The 8,641-nt window shown below is 38.5% G+C and overlaps 2 long non-coding RNA genes across 2 annotated transcripts; one reads left to right on the plus strand and one right to left on the minus strand.

Moving 5' to 3' along the window:
• The first annotated feature begins 2,077 nt into the window (after window positions 1-2,077).
• On the plus strand, window positions 2,078-4,769 carry LOC108250731. The gene is made up of 3 exons (XR_005233489.1): window positions 2,078-2,213; window positions 4,087-4,197; window positions 4,313-4,769. It is a non-coding gene; the product is annotated as an uncharacterized LOC108250731 (long non-coding RNA).
• On the minus strand, window positions 4,313-7,451 carry LOC112449910. The gene is made up of 3 exons (XR_003038466.2): window positions 7,159-7,451; window positions 5,138-5,233; window positions 4,313-4,423 (listed from the first exon to the last, which is right to left on the minus strand). It is a non-coding gene; the product is annotated as an uncharacterized LOC112449910 (long non-coding RNA).
• Window positions 7,452-8,641: the final 1,190 nt, after the last annotated feature.

Consider the following 8,641-nt stretch of genomic DNA (forward strand, 5'->3'; position numbering starts at 1 on the left):
GAGGGGATCCGTTTTGGTGGCCTTAGGATCGCATCTCTGCTTTTTGCAGATGATGTGGTCCTATTGGCTTTATCAGACCAATCCCCGCCTAATAAAACATAATTAGTAGGAAATCTTTGTTTAAGTTGTTTGATATTCTCTTCAATAGTTTTAAGGAGCTCTTTGTTTTTGGAAATGTTACAGTAACCATAAATATTACCCATGATTATCAATGAATGAGAGACCACTAGCCATCATTGTCATGTTTTGTATGAATTATTTTTCCTGGAAAGTTATTCAGTAATATAGTCACACCTGCTGATTTGGATGTACCATGTGAATAAGTTATCTGATCTCCCCACTGATTTCACATCAGCGTCTATTGAATGGGTTTCTTGAAGAAGAATACAATGTGGATTATTGTTTCTACAAAACAGGAACATTGCCTTCCTTTTGACATTTTCTCTCAGGCCCCTTACATTTAGCAACAAAAAGTTAATATTAGTTTTTAAAGACATAAAAAGGAAAATAGAAGAAAGGATGAGATCTAAAGACACAAACCTTAATATTGAACTTTTAGTTACGGTAGAATAAACTAAAGGCAAGCCCCTGGAAATGATTTTAAGATGCTTTTATTCCTCAAGAGAGTAAATACTAATTGTCAAAAATACATATAAAGACGGTTTTATATTTGTGTTATCGGCTTTGAAAAGTTGAAGTCTGTGTTCTTTTCTTTAAACGAGTCATTTATTATATATGCTTGACCCATAGATGTTATTTGCATATTCTCCTCATGTTCTTTGATACAAATTGTATGTTACTGTTTGTCCAATAAAAATGAGAGAAAGAAAAATATATATTTGATATCTATATTTGTATTTTGTTTTAGTATCAGTAAGTCCTGCTATATGATGATCCCAAATAAGAGAAAGATTGATACAGGATAATTAACATCATATAGCAGCCACTAGAGATGGTTTCTGAGGGTTAGGGCTAGACAGTAAGTAAACATGGAAAACACATGTAGAATATCTGGAAACAAAATGTAAAAAAACAGTCATTAATCTTATAAAAGCTGTGACAGGAAGTGATTGGGGGGCAGAAAAACAGTCACTAATAAACATCTACAGGGCGCTCATGATGTCAGCGTTGGACTCTGGGTGAATTGTGTGTGGAGTAGCAGCAAAGTCAACATTTCAAAAAGCAGATAAACTACAACACAGGGCATTAAGAGTGTGTACAGGAGCAGTGAAAACATCCCCCATTAATGCTTTAATGGTGAGACTCCACAGGAAAAAGAAGATTAAACTGTCCCCATTATACTGGATAAAAGTGAAAGGAAGCAAGAATGATAACCCTGCCACAAGCATACTACACAGCTGTCGGGAATCCTCCACGTTCCAGAGGAACGGATTGGGATGGACAGGGAATGAATGAGTTAAAGTGTGTAAGATAGAAGAAGTTCTCACAAATCAGTCCAGTCAGTACCGTTCCCCCGTGGCTGTTCCCAGAGGCAAAGGTGGATATGAGAGTGTCTGAAACTGGAAACAGAATGAAGAAGGGGTGAAAACCAGCGTATACTTGACAACTTGGCAGAAAATGGGGAACAAAGACACGAAAGGAAGACGTTTGTTCAAAATTCAAAACTCTATAGTAAAGAACTGTGGAGTAAGAAACAGAAGAGAGGAGGTAACAATGATGAGATTAAGAGTGGGCCATATTTACTTAAATGACATTATATCCACTGGGGAAGAGGAGCAAAGAGAAATGTGAGCAATGTGGAGAAAAAGAACATGTGGAAGTGATGAAATGTGTGGTTCATGAGGCTGAGAGAGGCTGCAGGTAACAGGAGTCTGAAGGGTATCCTGGGAACAAAGAGGAATAGTTAGGAAAGCTTTATTTACACTTCTATATCATACAAAACTGACAGGAAGTACTAAGGTTTTTCATCTAGAAGACATAGAGTTACACACTCATGTACAGTAGGTGGCAGTATGCACCTGTCATTAAATGAGAAGAAGAAGTTTTCATGTTTAATCTCATAGACATAAATACATGTCTGTGTTTAATCTCCCCTGGTCCTCCAGTCCAGCAGGGGGCGGTCATGCACCTCTACGCTGGGTTGACAGCCGTCAGTGAGCGAAGAAGAAGAGGAGAGAAGAGAAGAAGAAGCAGCAGCAATAATAGGTTATTTAGGTTTATTTAACACCAATACCTTAGGAAGTCGCAGTACGGTGAGTATCATGAGCTGAAACTTTGTCGCTTCAGTTTACAAAATAAAAGATATTTGTTGGATAAAAAAACGATGGAGTGATTTTATGGACTCGTTTCGTCGCTCATCTAATTTACGGTAAAAAAAACAACAACCAAAGGGTTAGCAGCATCCTCAACCCCGCCCCCAATGTTTGTTTGTTTTTATTTCAATCCCCTGTTACACCATTTCCTGAACAATTCATCCAGTTCTGTTCTTTAGTTTTTACCTGATCTTTGCTGACAGACAGACGGACACAACGGAAACAGAAGGGTCACATGTAGGAGCAGAGAGGAGGTTTTAACAGAGGGGTCACCTGTGACCTTTGACCTTTGAGCAGACAGACACTACTGAAAACATAACCTCCTTAGCAAAGGTAAAAATGAGAGATCAGAAGTTGATCTGACATGGATGCTAGTTTCTCATTTGTTTGGTAATTTGTTGATGGCAAGTAAAGCAGCCCCCGTGTTTAAAAGGATTACCTGAAGGCTTGACTTTAAAGAGGAACCCAGACAGGAAATGTGGTCAGTTTGTCCTTGTTCAGGTTAATAGGGTAAAAGGTTAGGACTAGTTATTTAGGTTTATGCAGCAAACAAGATGGCGTATCGGTCAGAATACAGGAAGGATGACTCAAGGCTGTCACTGCTGAAGTCAGCTGGTTTATTTTCACCTTTAATGCGCAGTGCTGCCAGCAGATTAATTCCTCAGTTCAACGCTCGGAGCATCACCGTTAAGGATTACAAACAGCAACGTAACTTGCACGCCAAGGAGGGAACAAACTGAACCAGAGGTACTCCATCTCCCTCTGGAATAGCCACGAAGAACACTAAACGTATGCATACGTCACCTCCTATGGCAGCATTTGAAACAACATTGTCCAAGACTTTTATACAGTCCTCCAGCAGTCTGAGCCGATAGAAGCAGGAAACCCAGTCCAAAATGGGAAGTCTAAAGCCTGGTGTTAAAAGCTGAGAGTTCCACAAGAGAGGAGCCTGATAACTGAGAGCTCTGCCTCCTGTTTTAGAAACTCTAGGAACCGGAAGTAAACCTGCAGTCTGAGGGCAAAGTCATGTGGGACAGCATTTATGTCAATGTTACTGTGTACACTGGAAATTAAGACATATGTCAACGGAGCCACAGAGCTGTAGATTACAGCCTACCTTTGAGGAAATATTGTAAGAGACTAATTTACTAAATGTCAGGTTTCTGCAGGCAGAATTTCATCCCAGTGATTTCATACATTATATATAACAGGCTACACCAAATAAAGTGTGGCGCTGAAAGTCTACACAATCCAACTTTATTAATAAAGCACTTTAAAATAAACTTTGTGATTAAAAAACAAAATTAAACACAAGCACTTTTGATGCATTCAGGTGTCGCCTCTGCAGGGAAGGCAGGCAGGTAAACTCAGCTGCAGTTTGTTGGATTGTTTTTATCAAAGATATTCCCAAAGATTCTCAAAGATGAGTGAAAGGTCTCATACAGACTCACTCAGCAGGATGTTTAAAATACGTAATTAGAACTGAAAATAATGGATTACAACTAATAAAACTGTTCCAAATTATAGTTTTATTTAAGCTACAACAAAATGTTTATGATAAAATATCACACACTTAATTATTTACATAAAGTGGTGAAAACAGAAAAAAGAACGATAAAAATCAAATCATTCTTTTCATAAATATAAACTGTCAGACATCATGAAGTTTCGGACTTTGTTCAAGTTTAACACAACTTTGCAACATAGTAAATATTTACAGCAGGAGATTTAGATGGATTTAACACTTGGTCTTCTTTGTAGCATATTTACACAGAACGACTGTCCAAACAAATGAAATTTGAACGTTCTTCAGGTGAAATGTACTCTTCATCAGCGTTCAGGAGCACCGGTCGATGACAGGAGGTTTAACAGTTGGGTGAATCCAAACCAAACATTCGTCACTTCATCACAGTCGTCGTATTCGGTGAGTTGGAGAATCACAAAGTTTCCATCAGTTCATAAAGTCAAACGTTCTGAGGTTCTTCTCAATCTGAGATGTTAGAAAGGTCCCCCCCTGAGTGAGGCTTTATGATTTATAGTTCTCGGAGGATGAGGGGGATGAAGGCAAACAGAGGGAAGCTCCTCCGGGCGAAGCTCTGGATCTGACCACCTTCAGCAGGACCTCCACCAGGAGATCTGACGTCCAGCACCTGAGACAACAGACAAAGTTTTTTTTATGTTCAACAACAACACCTTCTTCCAGGTTTCAATAAATCGCAACACAGTAATCACGTTCAGATGTTAAGACTCAACAAAAATGACTCAAATGTACAGAAAAACAACATTTTATAACCAGTTTTGTGTTTTGGGTCAACATGGTTTCACAGTAATGAATTTCAATTTAAAGGACAAAGATTTGGCCACTAATAATAAACATGGCACTAAAAAACTGAGAAGAAATACATTTTTAAGTGATTAATTGCCATAAATGAAGCTCACAGATTTCAAATACGACACCTACGACTACTGGTAGTTCCTCTTTTTTTATCTTTGTAATAAAAAATGTCTATAAAGATCGTTAGATTGCTTTCTTTCGACCGAATGGGACTGAACATCATTTTGTTGTACTTTTTAAAAAAAGACAGTTCAAGCTGTCCACCTCAGCTAATCGTCATTAGCAAACACAAAAATGGCTAAAACTCAGTCAGTTTTACAGATAATGAGCTGAAATTTGGCGTGGTCGTAGCTGAGAGTCATCTCCAGCACATACTATAAGTGCTAGCAGATCACACACACACACGCGTTTCATTAACTGTGTTTCTCCCCGTGTGGGGGGTTGTTACGGGTCTCAGTCGTGTTTTTGTGTCTGTATATTTAATTTCCTCGTGATAATTTGTGCACACGCAGAAACACAGAAGTGTTACCTGATCCTCTGTTAGTTTGTATTCCTGCTGGGAATTAAACGCTCGGGCCGATGAAGGCACAACCGCTCTGTTGAAGGTCTCTCTGTGCACAACGATCTTGTTGGAGAAATAAAGAAATGGACAGAAAGGTTACGGTGACAGAAATACGTTTCTTTTATTAACCAACACAGACCATATAATGTGAACTAAAACAACACAATAAATGCACTGAGAGGGTTTTAAAAGTTTTAATTAGTACTCCGTTTACCCAAAACAAACTTTTCATAATGAAGGTGAAAGATAAAACTTCCTGAAATATTAACTGTTAAAAGTCACACCTGGTAAATAATAAAATAGCTGCCCAGAGGCCAAAGTTAGGTTTAGGTCAGGGGTCTGCAATTTCTGTCATTTCTCCTGCTGAAATAAATTTACCCAAAGCTGCAAAACGTACTTTAAGTTTGAAATAAAGACAACATAACTCATTGAGTCGTATATAAATACTAAATTAAAATAAAATCCAGGATCGAGGATCAAGGAGACTTTATTGGCATCACATGCGGGACATGAGGTGGAACGAAATTATGTTCTCAAGGTCCCAGTTACATCCAAAAATCTAGTGTTTTACTTTCTAAAATTAAAGATTTATTATAAATTTTGCATGTTGGGACAAAGGAACCAAACAGGTTCTTGTGTAGAGAGAAAAAAATTTGATGACACCTCCTTTGATGACATTTAAACAGATCTCTAAGTCTTTGTGAGTCCTAATTAATCATATGAGTCTCCCACTTTGAAGTAACAAAGCTGAAACTGATAAATAAATAGAGTGAACAAAATATTTGGCCCATTTAATTGAATTTCTTCTCATAAAGGCAGAGACATATACTGTATTTACTTCAACTTATAAAGTTTTTAATGAAAGGGACGTTTTTACTGTCAGAATGGTTTGTCACGTTTCTGTCAAACTTTATTTCCCCCTGCATCTTGCTTCAATGTGTTAAATACATTTAATTTTCTGGTTTAAGAGACAATGCCACATGGCTGAAAGTTGCAATAATGAGTTGGTTGGTAAACGTGTTGTTTGACTCATTCTGTCAGAAATTTAATTCACATATCTGCAGGAAACTGCAAAACATTACCCCAACAAAAACTAGAGTCAACAATATATAGATATTATTCATTTCTGTGATATTTTTTGGTTAAAACTACAGAGAGTCGCTGCAGAGGGACCCAAAGAGCCACAGTTTGCAGACCCCTGTCATGGCAGCAAAAATAAAAAAATATATATTTCCGGACCAATCATGGTCAAAAGAAACACTGGTTCAGCTTGTTTAAACTTGTCTGTGAGTTTAAAGTTTAAAAATTGAAGAATTCTATTTTTTAAAATGGCTCAACTCGTCGTTTGCCCCCGTTATCTTACAGCCACAAGGGGGCGCTGCCTCGAAGACTCCTGAACAATAAATCACCAGAACAAATTGTTCATCTTCTAATATAAAGCTGAGAATCCAACATAAAACGTGAACTGTCCTTTTCCTCTGCAGTAGGTGATCAGATTTATTATAAAAATAAAGCAAAAACAATTATAGTCTGATGTTTCTGTCCACTCACCAGGAGCTTGAAAGTCAATTTCAGGATTTTAAAGATTGATTTGAGATGTTCTTTCAGGGTAGAGTTAACAGGGTCAGAATCAGCCAAGTGTCTTTAATAATATTTAAGTAAATGTCTCTCAGGCTTTTTGTCTCCGTCAACCTTTTTCTTCCTGGCAAAGTTGGTAGATTGGCTGGTGTCCATAAATTCTCAATCAGGCTGAGGTCGGAGCCGAACCATAAGCTTAATGTTCACCTGTTTTATCCAATCAGAAACAAGCTGTTATGTTTTATCCAATCAGAAACCAGTTCTGATGTTTTATCCAATCAGAAACCAGTTCTGATGTTTTATCCAATCAGAAACCAGCTCACCTGTTTTATCCAATCAGAAACCAGCTCACCTGTTTTATCCAATCAGAAACCAGTTCTGATGTTTTATCCAATCAGAAATCAGTTTACCTCTTTTATCACTGTCCTGTCGGACCCAACTGTGTCCAACTTTCAGTCGTCCAGCTGTTGGTTTGAGGTGAAGTTGGAGAATTTGGAGATAGCCCTCCTCCTTCATTACTCCATCTCCCACAGGATGATTCTGCCACCACCATGCTGTTATGGCTTCCTTCCTGGTCTTCTCAGTCCACTGTGGACAGGGACTGTGGTGTCCCAGCAGGGTCCAGGACACCACAGGCTCCAGCCTTGGTGGTCCTGGTTGTTCCTGGACACCTGAACCAATTTCCTCTTCCTCTCAGATCTTCACAGACTACTAATCAATCCCATAAGTGCTGCCAAACAAATCATTTTATGCTGGCAAAGACTACCAGCTGCAGTCAATCATGATCACCAACAGGAAGTTCATAAACCCTGGGCTCGTCAAATTAAAAGACCTGCCAAAACCTTCAGCACTTATTTATTTTTAGTGAATATAGACAGTTTGTATAATTTTGACCCTGTGTGGATCAGAAAAAATCCACAATAAATTCAAACTTGCGTGTCAGATTTTTGCTTTTAAAAACCATTGGAGTTGTAGGTTGTCTAATTTTTCCACCCTGGAAAAAGAACGGTTCAAATAAATCATTAAACGCACAAAATTCACATGACAATCATGCCCTTGATGGGTGGATGTAAACTTCTGACTGCAGCTGCAAATCTTAGTAAGATCATCATTGTTCACGGAAAATAAATAAAGAGCTGCTTTATTTTTTATTTCTAACGTTTTCAAAACCTTTATTATCCTGCCATTAAAGCAACAACAAGCTGAAAGACCCTTTGAGTTCCTTCACAAGCTCCCAGACTTTTTTCTCCAGGACTCAGACTTGTGAACTTTTGCTGGAGTCACGTATTTGAGGTCCACTCACCTGTCAAAGACGCAGGAAGTGGTCGCTCTGACGGTGGTGTCACTGTTCTCCGGTATGAGCCAATAGAGACTGACGTCTGTGATCAGGCGCACTTTCTTCCTGTTCTTCTTGGTGAGGTAGCGGCAGTCGGCATTAAAGACCCCGAGAAGCATCCCGTTCTGCTGACACAGAGATGATCACAGTCAGACGGTGCACTCGTTAAATTCATCTGACCAAGTTCTTCAAGCTATATCAAAGGAAGTTATGCTAACCTTTCAGCCATGAAGTTTAATACACATGCTACTGATTACAAGTAAATAAGAACCTTTGGAGGTGTCTTACTTTGCTTTAGCACTGTAAATTCAATTCAATTCAAGTCAAAAATAATTTATTAATCCCAAAGGGAAATTAAATGTTGACGTAGCTCATTTAAATCAAGGAGTTATTATAGATGGTGATGTCTGTGGGCAGGAAAGATCTCCTCCGTTTTACAGCTAATAAGAAGCCTTTGACTAAAGAGACTCTGTTTTCCGATGACGGTCTCATGAAGAGGATGGTCAGGATTGTCCATGATTTCCTTGATTTTATGCAAAATCCTTCTTTGCATCATC

The sequence above is a fragment of the Kryptolebias marmoratus genome, linkage group LG1 (genome assembly GCF_001649575.2).
Source record: "Kryptolebias marmoratus isolate JLee-2015 linkage group LG1, ASM164957v2, whole genome shotgun sequence".
In the NCBI taxonomy this organism is placed as follows: domain Eukaryota; kingdom Metazoa; phylum Chordata; class Actinopteri; order Cyprinodontiformes; family Rivulidae; genus Kryptolebias; species Kryptolebias marmoratus.